This window comes from Meles meles, chromosome 13 (assembly GCF_922984935.1).
Source record: "Meles meles chromosome 13, mMelMel3.1 paternal haplotype, whole genome shotgun sequence".
NCBI classification, from domain to species: domain Eukaryota; kingdom Metazoa; phylum Chordata; class Mammalia; order Carnivora; family Mustelidae; genus Meles; species Meles meles.
Genome location: NC_060078.1, coordinates 50274098 through 50288051, shown reverse-complemented (window position 1 = coordinate 50288051; position 13954 = coordinate 50274098).

Genomic DNA, 13954 nt, shown 5'->3' with positions numbered 1-13954 from the left:
CTTCTCTGACATTGGCTGTAGCAACTTTTTCTAGATATGTCTCCTAAGGCAAGGAAAACAAAAGCAAAAATAGCTATTGGGACCACATCAAAATAAAAAGCTTTGCTCAGTGAAGGAAACAATCAACAAAACTAAAAGGCAACCCATGGAATGGGAAAAGATATTTGCCAATGACATATCCAATAAAAGATTAGGAGCCAAATATAAAAAGAACTTAAAAAACTCAACTCCCAAAAGACAAATAATCCAATTAAAATGGGCAGAAGACATGAACAGACATTTCTCCAAAGAAGACATCCAGATGGCCAACAGACACATGAAAATATGCTCTGTATCACTCACCAGCAGGGAAATACAAATCAAAATACAATGAGATACAACCTCACACCCGTCAGAATGGCTAAAAGCAACAACACAAGAAACAACAGGTGTTGGCAAGGATGTGGAGAAAAAGGTACATTCGTGCACTGTTTGTGGGAATGCAAACTGGTGCAGCCACTGTGGAAAACAGTATGGAGGTTCCTCAAAAAGTTAAAAATAGAGCTATCTTACAGTCCAGCAGTCACATTACTAGGTATTTATCCAAAGAATACAAAAACAGTAATTCAAAGGGATGCATGTTTGTAACAGTATTATCTACAACAGCCAAGATATGGGAGCAGCGTAAGTGTCCACCAATTGATGGATGCATAAAGAAGATGTGGTATACAGACACAATGGAATACTATTCAGCTATTAAAAAGAATAACATCTCGCCATTTGTAATGATATGGATGGAGTAGATAGTACAATGCTAAACGAAATAAATCAGAGAAAGACAAATACCATATGATTTCAACTCATATATGGAATTTAAGAAGCAAAACAAACAAGCAAAGGGGGAAAAGAGAGAGGGAAACCACAAAATAGACTCTTAACTGTAGAGAACAAATGGATGGTCACCAGTGGGGAGGTGGCTGGGGGGGGTGGGTGAAATAAGCAGTGGGGATTAAGGAGGACACTCGTGGTGAGCACCGGTGATGTATGGAATTGTCAAATCACTGTACTGTATACCTAAAACTAATAAAAACCTGTAAACTAACTGGACTGAAAATAAAAAATGAAATTAAAAATAAAACTGTCTTGAGAGGAAAGTCATGGGGGCTGTGTGGTATAGGGCTGTCAGTTTGATAGGCCTGGTGTGAGTATCATTGTTATTTTACATGATGAGACCATTATGGTGGCATTGAGTACCCAAAACAGATATGCATTCTAGGAAGGCGACGCCTTAAGAAATTATTAGATGAATGCCTTTAAAAATCTATTAAATAGAGAACTTTATCTGGAACACCAAGGATGATCATTTTTGAAATCACCAAAGGTATCATAAATGTACAGTATCTTCTTTTAGTTGGTAGTTTATATCCCAAAGACACCTTTTTTTCTGACACCTTTTAATGAAGAAAAGTTCTTGATCTTCCTATAGTTGAATTTCTCAACCTTTTCCTTTACAATTTATGATTTTTTTTCCTAATTAAGAAATCCTTCATGGCTTGAGTTCATGAAGATAATTGTACATATTCTATTCTAAAAGTTTTGTATTTCTTTCAAATGTAGAATCAGTTTTTGTAATGATATGAAGTAGGGATATCATTTTACTTTTTTCCATACATATTTGAAACTTTCTAAGGACTACTGATTGAAACATTAGCCCATTCCACACAGATCTGCCATACCGGCTCAAGCATATAGCCAGTGTCTGTCTTATATGGTTTATTTCTGGGCTCTCATGATCCGTGTTTGTGTATAGTTACTTTTGACTGTGAACAGTTCATTTTCTTACTGTCTTCATTTGTTTGGGCTCCTATAACAAAATACCACAGACTGGATAGCTTATAAACAACATTTATTTCTCATGATTCTGCAGGCTGGGAGATCAAAGAAGAAGCAATGAAAGATCAGTGTCTGATGAGGGTCCATTTCCTAGTTCATAGACGGCAATCTCTTTAACCTTACATGATGGAAGGAGCAAGGGAGCTCTCTGGGGTCTCTTGCATAAGGACACCAACCCCATTCATGAGGGTTCCACCCTCATGAACTGATTCCCTCCCAAAGCCCCTCTTCCAAATACTATCACCTTGGGGATTAGGTTTTAATGTACATATTTCATGCGGGGGAATGCAGACACTTGGTCTACCACACTTGGAATATGTTATATGTGGGTTCTTTGGGGAGAATTTACCTTGTATCTTCCAAGTACCTGGGGGCACCACCACTCTGCATGCTGAAAATTAAGTTACCAGCTTGAAGTTTTCAGACCACCAAGATCTTGTGAATTAAGGCTGAGAACCTACATGAAAGCCACTAGCTTCTGTTTATAGATCTTGGGAGGGTTTTTAAAATTTTTGCCTGTCTCTTCTCAGCACTGATGGTCAAGGTGCCTGATTTTGTTATTCTCTTGGGAGAAGCTGGGTTTACTTCTAGTTTACCCTACCTTTGAGAGTATAGCTGATGAAGGTCCAGCTTTATGGGGGTCTTCTATAATATCTGAGCCAGTCGTGGGCTTTGACTTCTGTCCATTCTTCACCAGGAAGTCATGAAGTTCGATGTTCAAGTTCACTGTGTTTGGCAAATTCCCTCAGGCCAAATGCTGGCTTGCCTTTCTGGGTTTTTGTATTGTCTAAATGTTTTGACTTGAGAAGTTCTTGCTTTCTTGGCTAACTCTCTAACGCAGTTTTTTTTTTCCTTTAATGCATTTTAGAAGATTCTTTTTATATTTGTCCATGTTTTTAGGGGAAAAGTTGATCTAGGTACCCAGCCAATCATATTACCAAAGTGTCCAGAATGATCCAATTTTTAAGATTCTAAATTATAATTTCAAAATTATGCAGTGCTTTTTGTCTTCTAAGAGCTTGAAATATTTGCAAGATCTGTCTCAACCACAGAGGAAACTGACATCCCTTCTTCCTTCCTCCTCCCACCCACCCTACCCGACTCCACCCATGACATATGCCTGACGCCCATGCAGGGCCAGGGAGTCCTGCAGCCCTCTGTGTCCTAGATCCCAGTTCTGACCTTCTTTGGGTCATGGGCCTCTTTAAGAAGCCATGAAAGCCAGACAAGGATGTACAGACCACAGCATAGCAGATGGTTTTCATTGGCTACAACTTCAGGAGGCTTGTGGATCCTCTACAATGAGACCCCTGCTTCCAGGTCAGGGACTGCCCCCACCCCTGTGCACCGCATACGTGGGATGGCCACTTGCCGGGCAGGGGGCAGCAGGGGTTCAGGGGTGGGGGAACCAGCTGCGTCTTCATCACTGCCAAGGCCATGATTAAGGGTTGCTAACGCAGAGTCAGAGGTGGCCCAGCCCTGGCCCCCAACTCCTTCTGGGCTCCTCTGAGTCTCAGCAGAGATTCTGGCCAAGGAGTGAGGTCTCCGGCAGACATCTGGACCTGTGAGCCATCCAGAGCATTGTCCTTGGCAGTAAAGATGGTCAGGTCAGTGCCTGGGTCCTTCCCAGCGCACATAAGCTTTGGTCGGGAGGGAGCCTTTCGGGCCATGACCTCTCTTGCGCACACAGCAGCCATGCCTGGCGCCAAGCACCTTTCGAGGGGCTTCTGTCCAGCTGTAAGAGTGGGAGTCTCTTCCCTGCTCTGGGCAGCCGTCTTGGACTTGATGAGATCACACGGTGGGGAGGAGGTCCTCCATTTCTGGAGCTCCAGGACAGACTCTTGGGAGCAAAAGGCCACTTTGGGTGGGCTGTGTGCCCACAGGCCCCATGGGAGCCAACGGGCCCAGGTGAAGGGGAAGGCCTCGCAGGGCGAGCCCAGGAATGGCCAGCATGGCTTCCCAGCACCTCCACCCCCGCTCGCTTGACGCCTCACTTACTGGGAAAGCAGCCACCCTTGACCACCTGCCCACTGGCCCCTCCCGCAGAAGACACTCCAAGAAGAAACTGTTAGAATTTTCTCAGGGCTAATAGCTGTTGCTGGCTGTCTCCAAAGCACACTCAGCTGTCCTTGGGGCTCCGCCAGCCCCACACACGGGAAGGACGGGGCCCACAGAGGCAAAGGCTCAGCTTTTCTGTCCCAGCATTTCTGTCCCAGGGCCTCCTAAGCCTCTCTTCCGCATGTCTTTCTGTTTGTGCAGTATTAGCTTCGTGATTGTTTACAAAGGTCGTCCTGATGGTATATTAAAACCAGCCTATTGTTTCTCCAATTTAGACTCACTCATAGGTGGTCCGGGCTCCAAGGGATGCTTCCAGAGCTGCTGCCTGGGCTCCTGAGAGCAGACCCTGACTCAGCCTGCTGACGGAGCCATTCTCCTCTCGGAGGAAGTTGAAACAGTCTCACAGGGCCCTCCACAAGTCCCCTGTTCTTGCTGCCTGTGTGAACTTGGGAAAGACACAGGCCCTCTCTGGGGTTCTTTTTTCTCATCTGTAATGACAGGAAACAATTCCTGCCTCGCTCCACACTCTGTGATGGTTTAACAGAGTGCCTCAAGTTTATGCCATATCTAAGAGGTCCCCAGACAGCTAGGTCTGAGGCCTCCTGTGGCCTGGTGCCCCTGACTCCCAGCAGGCCCAACCCACGTCCGCACTCATGGGCTGCCCGCTCTCCACGACCTCCTCTGCTGGGGGTTCCTCCTTCGGGGGCCAGTGCTGCTGTCCTGGGGAATGAAAAGCTGGGAAAAGCATTCTCCAGAGCCCTCCTCTGCCAGACCACCACCTGAGCCCCCTGACCAGACCCCACTGTGGCTGGGCCTCCAGCATGAGCCTGGTCATGGATCCTGCCTCAGCCCGTGGAAGCTGGGGGAAAAGAAGGCCAGTTTGGGCCATTTCTCTGTGCCTTGAGCCCAGTGCTTTTAGCCTCATGTATTGATCAGCACTGGACCAGCCTGGGAGCCTGAAACCAGGGCCTACTCTGTGCTGGGGCAGGGAGGCCAGCTGCTCGCCACCAGCCAGAGTGGGTTTCCTCTGGACCTCAGCGATGCCTCCCCTGGCCCTGGCCTCCAGGCTCCCACCCGGTGTGTCTACAAGCAGGGGCCCCACTGGAGTTCTGTGTCTCCCCGTCAGCCCCAGTCTAATGCACACAATCCGTCCTCACAGCTGGCCTCCTCCCCTGCCTCGTCTCGGTGAGACCCCTTTGCCCTCCCCTCCCTCCTCCTTGCACTGGGCTCCCCTCCACGCATCAGAGCTTCTGCATCTATCCTCTTGCGGCAGGCCAGGCCAGGCGGGGGTGGGTGGGGAGGGAAAGGGTGTGAGGGGCTGCAGCTACAGCTGCTGTGTCAGGAGAGGGACCAGGAGTCCTTGAGGGAGAGGTCTGCCAGGCAGGGGGGCGTTCCTACAGTGCGCTGGGCAGATGCGTCACCCTCAAGCAGAGGTTTCCCGGGGACAGCAGCCACGGCCAGGTGGCCGGCTGTGCTGGCTCGCAGGCTCCAAGAGATCGAGGGAGTGCTGACGTAATGGGGCTCCGGCCTCCTGCCCAGAGGCCCCCCATGGAGAGGTGCCTGCTGTGGCATGGCCAGCCTGTGGGGCGGGGGCCCTCACCCCAGACCCACAGGGAGGAAAGTGCTCTTCTCCCTCTGGGCACCCTTCTTGGCCGTCCCGGGCCTGAGGCCCCCAGGACCTGCCTTGACTCTCTCCACACAAAACAGCAGTGATCCCCACACAGAGCTCGCTGCTGCCAAGGCTCATCCCACGCATCATCAACACTCGGACTCTCCTCATCGCACAGCCAGAGGGTCCTATGGAAGGAAGGCTGGTTCATAGCCTCCCTTCTGCTCTCTGGGGCTCCCCCTTCAGAGTAAGAGCCAGACGCCTGTGTGGCCTGTGAGGCCTGGTAAGGCTACCTGCTGCCACTTACTCCCACACCAAGGTGTGGCTCCCCCGAGCACCAGGGCCAGAGTCCAGCCCCAACTGCTGAGGCCCACACAAGCCTCCAGCACCCACCATGCCTACTTCCCAGGAGTCCCCTTTGGCATGCAGCTGGGGCAGCTCAGGGAAGGGGAGGGAAGGACAAAGGAGGGGGACCGCAGGGCCATCTGTGTGGGCTGGGCTGTGGACCCAGAGGAGGCCTCCCCCAACACTGGCCAGCCTGCCTGTCCAGCTGATCTCCTGCACACCAAGGAACAAGACAGGTTGAAGGTTGGCTTGGAGAACCCACCACAGCTGGGGAATGCACTGGGAACCATGGGGCCAGCAGGGCTCAGGCAGCCCAAAGTGGAGCGGGGCCTCACAAGCTGGGACAGCTGTGTAACCAGAAAGACAGAGGGACTCATGACACCTTTGGGTGCCATCATCAGGTCTGGGTAACCCATTAGCCATGGTGGTAATTTCAGCTCTCATAGAGCTTGCTTATCAGAAAATGGGGATGATGTACTTGTCATAACAGATTTCTGGGCAGACAAAGTCTTCTTGTCTCAGAACACGGTTCCTGCACAGAGCAGATCATCAGCAAACTTTACTGCTCCAAAAGCGGACTGTTTGATGAACTTACAAATGGCATTTATTTCACATGATTATAATAAAGTCATTACAGTTTCATTGAAGAAAACTTGGAAAATATAAAAAACTATGGTGAAAACAATGTATTTAAAAACCTTGCCCCCTCCACCACTCCTGATGGCCACCCACTTCAGGGAGACTTCTCTATGCTTTCTGGATGTGAACTTTTTTTTTTTTTATAAAGTGCTTACGGGTTTTGAAAACATTTTCTTTCACTTATAGTAGTAACTCAAGCACATCTTTGTGTTATTAAAGATTTTTTTTAAATGTGATTTTCATGGGGCACCTGGGTGGCACAGTCAGTTAAGCATCCAACTCTTAGTTTCAGCTCAGGTCGTGATCTCAGGGTTGGACGATGGATCCCTGTGTCGGGTTCCACGCTCAGCATGGAGTCCGTTTGAGGATTCTCTCCCTCTGCCTCTCCCTCTGACTCTCCCACTCGTGCTCTCACTCTCTCTCTCTCTCCCCCTCCAAAAGAGGTAAATAAATTTTTTAAAAATATGATTTTGGGGCGCCTGGGTGGCTCAGTGGGTTAAGCCTCTGCCTTCGGCTCAGGTCATGATCTCAGGGTCCTGGGATCGAGCCCCACATCGGTCTCTCTGCTCAACAGGGAGCCTGCTTCCCCCTCTCTCTCTACTTGCCTCTCTATCTACTTGTGATCTCTCTATATATCAAATAAATAAAATCTTAAAAAAATAAGATTTTAACATATGTGGATATACTGGAATCCCCCATTAATATACATTTAAATTTGTTTCTAATTTTTGCCATTGTAAGTTGAACTACTTGTGAGCAAGTCCACCCATAATAAAGTTTTGGGCGTATTTCTGATTGTTTCCTTAAGATAAATTTCTAGAAGAGGAATTTTTGTGTCAAAGGATGTGATCATTTTTAAGATTACCCTCCAGAAAATTTATTCCCAAATCCTTCTCACCCAGAAGTATGCCCTACATTCTTGTACATGGAATATTCAATTTTTAAAAAATATTGCATTTGCCTTTACTATAAGTAAAATCTTATAATTTATTATTTTTATTTGCATTCCTTCCTAGTAAAGCAAATATGACTCCCAGTGCATAATTCACAGGTATGAAGAAAGAGCTCATCTTTTTTTTTTTTTTTTTCTCTTAAAATCAACTTGATTTCATTTCAAGCTTGGACCCTCTGGGTGGAGCAACTCTGAGGTCGTGGGGTCTCTCAGGGAGACTTTCCAGACGCAGTGGCTAGTGGACTCTGGTTATCACTGAGAACCCCGAGATCCTAGTATACACACACCCTTCAGGTTTGCAGTCTTTGCTGCTCCCTGCCTTGGCCATAAGGGCCTCTGCCAAAGCCACACAGTCCCCTCCTCTGAGCAGGAGCAGGGTTCTGGATCCCTCTGTTCGTGCAGGACCCAGAGCCCTGCACACCTTCCAGGCTCTGCGGGACCCTTGCCTCCTTTCTGCTTCTCCAGTGCTCTCTGTACCTGCTCCTCTCAGGATACCAGTGTCATGGGTCAGGGCATTAGGGTCTTGGGAGAGTGGCTGTTCTTGGGCTCTCTGCAGTTCCAGAGAAGGCAAAACAGAAACCCAACACACAAAGCAACAATTCAAAAATCACCTTGCGGCTCTAGCCAGGATCTCCTGACCTGCCTCGTTTCCCAAGGCTGCCTGCCTGCCTCCTCCATGATATGGCCACTTCTGTTCCCCACTCGGGTTCACCATCTCCTTATTGATTTATAAGAGCTCTTTATACAATAAGGACAACAATCCTCTGGTTATCATACGTGTGACAGTATTTCCCCCGAGGGTGGCATCATTTGCCTTTGAATTTTGCCTGGGAGACTTGTGTGTTCATTTTGTTTTGCATTTTAGTTTTGATGTAAGTTGAATTCTTCATTTTTAAAATAGTTTTCCCTGGGATTTTATGATGGAAAGGCCCTCCCCACCCTCATCGGTTAGCTTTTTATGGTTTCTTTGTTAGTTTTATAATTCGAATTTCTCCGGAATGTATTTGGGGGTATTGGGGGGGTGGGGGCTCTCCCATCTTCTCACTGGATATCCTAGGAACAAGCACCTGCTACAAAAACGCCTTCTGTGAGCAGTTAGTGTTTGTTTGGCTGAGTGTTAGGCCCTAGGTCTCCTCAGGCGGAGGAAGGGGGTGGCCCAGAGCCTGAGGCACCAAGGGGGTCCCTGGGACTTGGGATCCCTGCAGCAGGTCCCATAGTGCTGTCGTGTCGGCCTGTGGTGACTGAGGTCCAGTCCCCACAGATGCACTGAGCTCTGAGAAGGCCCCTGACCCCTTCCTTCCCATGACATAGAATATGAGGGGCTTACCCTCCTCCTGACAGCAGGAGCCACATGGCTGAATCCCCCTTCCCCCAAGTAAAACCTTCTGAAATAGTTTCCTTCTCAGTGTACTGCAGAATTTGTCCTAAACCAGGGGATCTGGTCACCTAGGGCCTACCAGAGGCCATTAGGTGACGGCTCCTCAGCAACCAGGCCCCCCATCTCCTGGCTGTCAGAGGCTGTGGTCCCCTAGGACAGGGAACCCGTCTGCCCTCCTGCTCTGCTTCTCGCTTGAGTCTTCACCAGAGCCGCGTTTGGGCAGGGTGGAGTGAGGGGATGGGCGAGGGGCTGATGAGAGACAGAGGCTGAAGGCAGAAGCTGGGGTCTTTGAACGGTGGTGGAGGCCAGCCGGCACTGTCTTCCCAGGGCCCGTGATGGGGAGCGGATGCCATCCTTCTTAAGATGTCATTTGAGGGCCCTAAAGTAAATTAGGAGGCACTTTCAGTCACTGTAATTAAAGGGGAGACAATTACCCAGACAAGGAGCCCTTAACCCCGCAGAGTTAGTCGGTGACACACGGCTGTGCCCCGGGGTCCCGCCAGAGCTGTCAGCTTCCCTGCTGCTGCCGGGACTGAGCTGCCCTCCTGCCCTTGGCGACTGCTGCCCACAGTGCTCCCCCCAGGGGGCCCAGCCCCTCCGCTGAAGGGGGGAGGTGGTGGGGCTGCGCCCCCAAGCCCTCCATGTGGAGCAGCTCCTTGCTGACCCCAGAGCACCAGCTTGGGGGCTCCGATGCAAAGTGGGGGCAGCTATCTTGTGTCTGGCATCTGAGCAAGACGAAGAGATCCATCAAGTGCAATTACGAGAACAGCTCCTTCCTGCTCTGTTTCGCTGACTAATTCAATAGGAGCCAAACCAGAGGCCTGGGCCGGGAGAGGCACTCCCAAATCGAATGAAGGCCTCGCTTCTGCATGCCCAGCACGCCAGCATCACCGTGTCAGCTTCCGCTCGGCCCCCCGCCTCGGCCCCTGCGTCAGGCCAGGACCACCCCCGCCTCCAGGGGTACCACTCGCGGGGCCTGCTCCCCACAAGCGCCCTTCTGTCAGGCATGGGGCACAGGGTCGCAGGCCTGGGGAGGGAGGAGACTTGTAATGCCACAGACGGGGTACCTCAGGGACCATAGCCCCTACCCAGGCCTGTCCACCGCTCATGTCCTTGCCTCCCAGGACTCCTTCCTCATCAGAGCACGTGCTCTGGGCGGCTCTGTCCCAGATCATTTGGAGGGGCAAGTGGAAGTCAAACTTGGGTGATTTCTGTCACCCCACCCCATCCTGATGCAACCTCCAGCCAGTGGAAGCTGTGGAGGGAAGGCACGGGAGAGAGGATGCGTGGCTTTCCTCCTGGGGCTCAAGTCCAGAGCTGTGTCCCAAACACCGTGTGCCGCTCAGCACTCAGCCTAGGTGTTCTTGGTTTATTTTTTTTTTTAATATTTTATTTATTTATTTGACAGAGAGAGAGATCACAAGTAGGCAGAGAGGCAGGCAGAGAGAGAGGGAGAAACAGGCTCCCCACTGAGCAGAGAGCCCGATGCGGGGCTTGATCCCAGGACCCTGAGATCATGACCTGAGCCGAAGGCAGAGGCTTAAACCACTGAGCCACCCAGGCGCCCCTCTTGGTTTAAATCTTAGACCCAGCACGGCCTGGCCTCTAAAAGACCACCAAGTCAACTCCACCCTTGACATCCTGGGAGGCCGTTAAGACCAAAGTCCCACCTAGGGACCCCAAAAGCCTTGAGTCCAGCTGGGGTGCAGGGCAGGAGGCCTGGAGACAAAGGACATCTATGACTTACTAAGCATAAAGCATTGCAATATTTTCTAACTTCTTAACGTGCATTTTAGAAATCATTTGAATCAGAGTGTCTTCCCTGTAACTCATTCAATCCCACTGCATTTTGGAGGCACTTTCTGGAGAGAAAAGGGCAGCATGACCCTCACCAGGGGGCCAGGCTGATGCAAGAAAGAGCTATTCTTTCCTCACATAACCAGCCCAGTCAAGGTCCCCCATACCCCCAACACCTGCTCCAGTATCCCCCCGGGCCCTCTGGAGCCAGGGCTCGCTGCTCCGAGCACACTCATTCCATCTCTGGACCAGGCTCAGAAGCTCCTGAAATAATTTACTATTTGTAGACTTAGGGCAAATAGGCCCATACCTTTGACACCTTCTGTTGAAGTAATCGGGGTTTTATTGTTTTGTTTTGTTTTGCTTTGCTTGTGTGTTTTTATTATTGTTTTTATTAAAAACAACACCTGCACGTGATGAATTTCAAACAAGATCTAATTGGTGAACTATGTAAAATTAAAGTAATTTTTAAGTCATTTACATAAAATTAAAAGTAAAAGTCAACCCCTTGTCAGTCCCTCCCAGAGTAACTGCTGTGAACCATTACTGTAGCCACTTTCAGAAAAAGTCTTTATGCACCAGATTATACAGTCTTCCAAATCATGGTACAAGTGTGACTTCTTTTTGCAGGATCCACAGTGAATTGATTCCCACCTCTGGATTCCCGTCCCTTGGCTAACCAGCTTCCCACTGATGGACACTGAGGCTCTTTCCAAGTGTTGGTCCCTGCAGACAACACAACAGGATATTTCATTCATATGCATTTTACTTGGCAAATTTTGTAAATGTGTTCTTAGGATAAATTGCTGGTAGTACAAACCAAAAAATCCACCTGGACCCAAGGCTACATGGAAATACATTTGGAAAGGAGACTGGCCAAACTGCATTTAAAATAGGCTGTACCAATTTGCATATCTTTCAACAGTGCAGGTGATCAGTGCTTTCAAATAAAAAGATCCTTTCATTCTATTTTGCATTTATTTAGTTCTGAGTGAGGTTGAGTGCTTTTTAATATTTTTGCCCCTTTTCCTGTTAGACTGTCTTCTCCTTACTGCTATCTGAGAGCTCTTGGTCACCTTAGGAAATTGGGCCCCCTGGTTGTCATATCTGCTGCAAATATTTTCCCTTGCTTATTTTACCAAACCAATGTTTTAAAATTTTTATTTGAACAAATATAGTAATTGTTTTTAGATCAATTTTGTTAGGTGTTTCTTAGAAAATCCACAAATACTTTTTTTTAATTTAGCTTTACTTCTAGTAATTTTATGGTTTTATGCTTAAATTTCTTTTATGTTGGGAACTGAATTAGAGTAAAATAACTTCATTCTATCCAAAATATAGCTTAATTTTTTCCAAATGACAAATCTGTTGTCACATCATTTTTTTTTAATGATTTTATTTTTTTAAAGATTTGATTGATTGATTGATTGATTTGACAGAGAGAGATCACAAGTAGGCAGAGAGACAGGCAGATAGAGAGGTGGGGGGAAAACAGACTCCCTGCTGAGCAGAGAGCCCCATGCAGGACCCTGAGATGATCTGAGCTGAAGGCAGAGACTTTAACCCACTGAGTCACCCAGGCACCCAATTTCACATCATTACTTATTGAAGGGACTTTCATTGCTCTAATGCAACATTATCTCCTACTAAATTTCCATATGTTTTGATGTAATTTTGGACTCTGCTCTGCACATTTCTTTTGCTGTATCCATCTCTTCTAAGAACTGGAATCGCAGAGTGGATATTACTCTTCTTGTATAATCCATTCTCTGTCTTTCCTCAGCAGTTGAGTTTTCTTCACGTAAGTCCTATACATCTGTGGTTACAACTCTTTCTAGATATCTTTCTTTCATGAATTTCTTTTGTGTATGGAATGTTTTATTCATCATAAATCTTTATTTAGTTGCCGCTTCTGTACTGGAAAGCCCCTGATAAGTGTATATTATTTCACAGAAAGAACTGTCACAGAAATAACTAACAGTAGCAACCCCACAGAATTCTCCTCCTTTGAGCTGATCGGTTTTGCTCTGTTGGGTAGCAGGTCCTAGGTCAGCATTAAGGATCACTCTGCCCCCCTCCCTTCTCCTGAGTCCCATTCCTCCCTCTTGATTGGCTCCCTCCAGGATAACACCAGGTTCTAGCAGGCTGTCCTGGCCTCACTGTTTTACAAGAGACTCCCTGTGGCTCGGAGTCTGTTGCCTTTTGGGTTGGTGCATGTTTGCATGGATCGCTGCTATTCCCTGTCTTATCGAGATGGTTGGCTGTTGAATTGTGTCAAATGTGTCTGTAGCATTTACTCCAGCTTCTGTGTTCTAAGGGGCTAATGTGGGGCATTTATATATTCCTCGGCAATCATTCTCTTTATCTAGGCATTCAACTTTGGGTAGCAATTTGCGAGGCAGGTGCTTTTCAATTTCTTCTGCTTCTGCAGTGATTTGTCTTATTCATTTCTACTTTTTCTCTCATCCTGCTGCCACCCACATGTCCTCCTTGTCTTCTCTTTTGGGAAGCAACAGTCCCTGTCCTGGCTGGCTTCCGGTCCCAGTCCCTGGCTGGGCGTGTGTTCTGCTCCCCCCGGCACTGGTTGGACTCCAGCCCTGCACAGTCCAGGCGGGTGAGCCGGTTCGGGGTTGAGCCGTGGGAGCAGGGCTATGAGAACTGCGCCTGGATCGGGGAATGGGCTGGAAAAAATGCTGCCGGGGCCACTGAGGAACGTCCTACCGTCCGTTTGGGCTCTGCCTCATTTCATTTGATTTTATTAACTCTTTATTATGGATGATCCAAACATACATAGAAGTGGATGGAACAGTCTGGTAAACCCCTACACACCATCACCCTGCCCCAACGACCAACCCGCGGTCCTTCGAGCCCTCTTCACACCCCAGCTACTTCCCCCCTTTTATTATTTTGAAGCAAAACCAAGATAGCACATCATTTCATCTGCAAGTACCTCACTGTGTATCTTGAAAAAAAAATAGACGCTTTTAAAACTTCACCACAATACTGGTACCACATTTGAAAAATTAACCACACTCCTTTATTTTCATCAAATATGCAGTCACTGCGGAAACTTGCAGTTGTTCCTTCTTATAGTTTATTTGAACTGGATCCAAGTAAGGCTCATTTTTTTCAATCTATCCTTTGCTGCCCCTGTCCTCTCTTCTTGCTCTGGTAATAGTCACTGAAGAAAGGTTTGTCGGTAGCGTCCCTTCATCTGCATGTGGCTGGTTGATGCCCTGTGGTGGCCCGTGACAGTCTCCCCTGTCCTGTGTGTCTTCTGCAAATCGGCAGTTTGGTCTAGAGG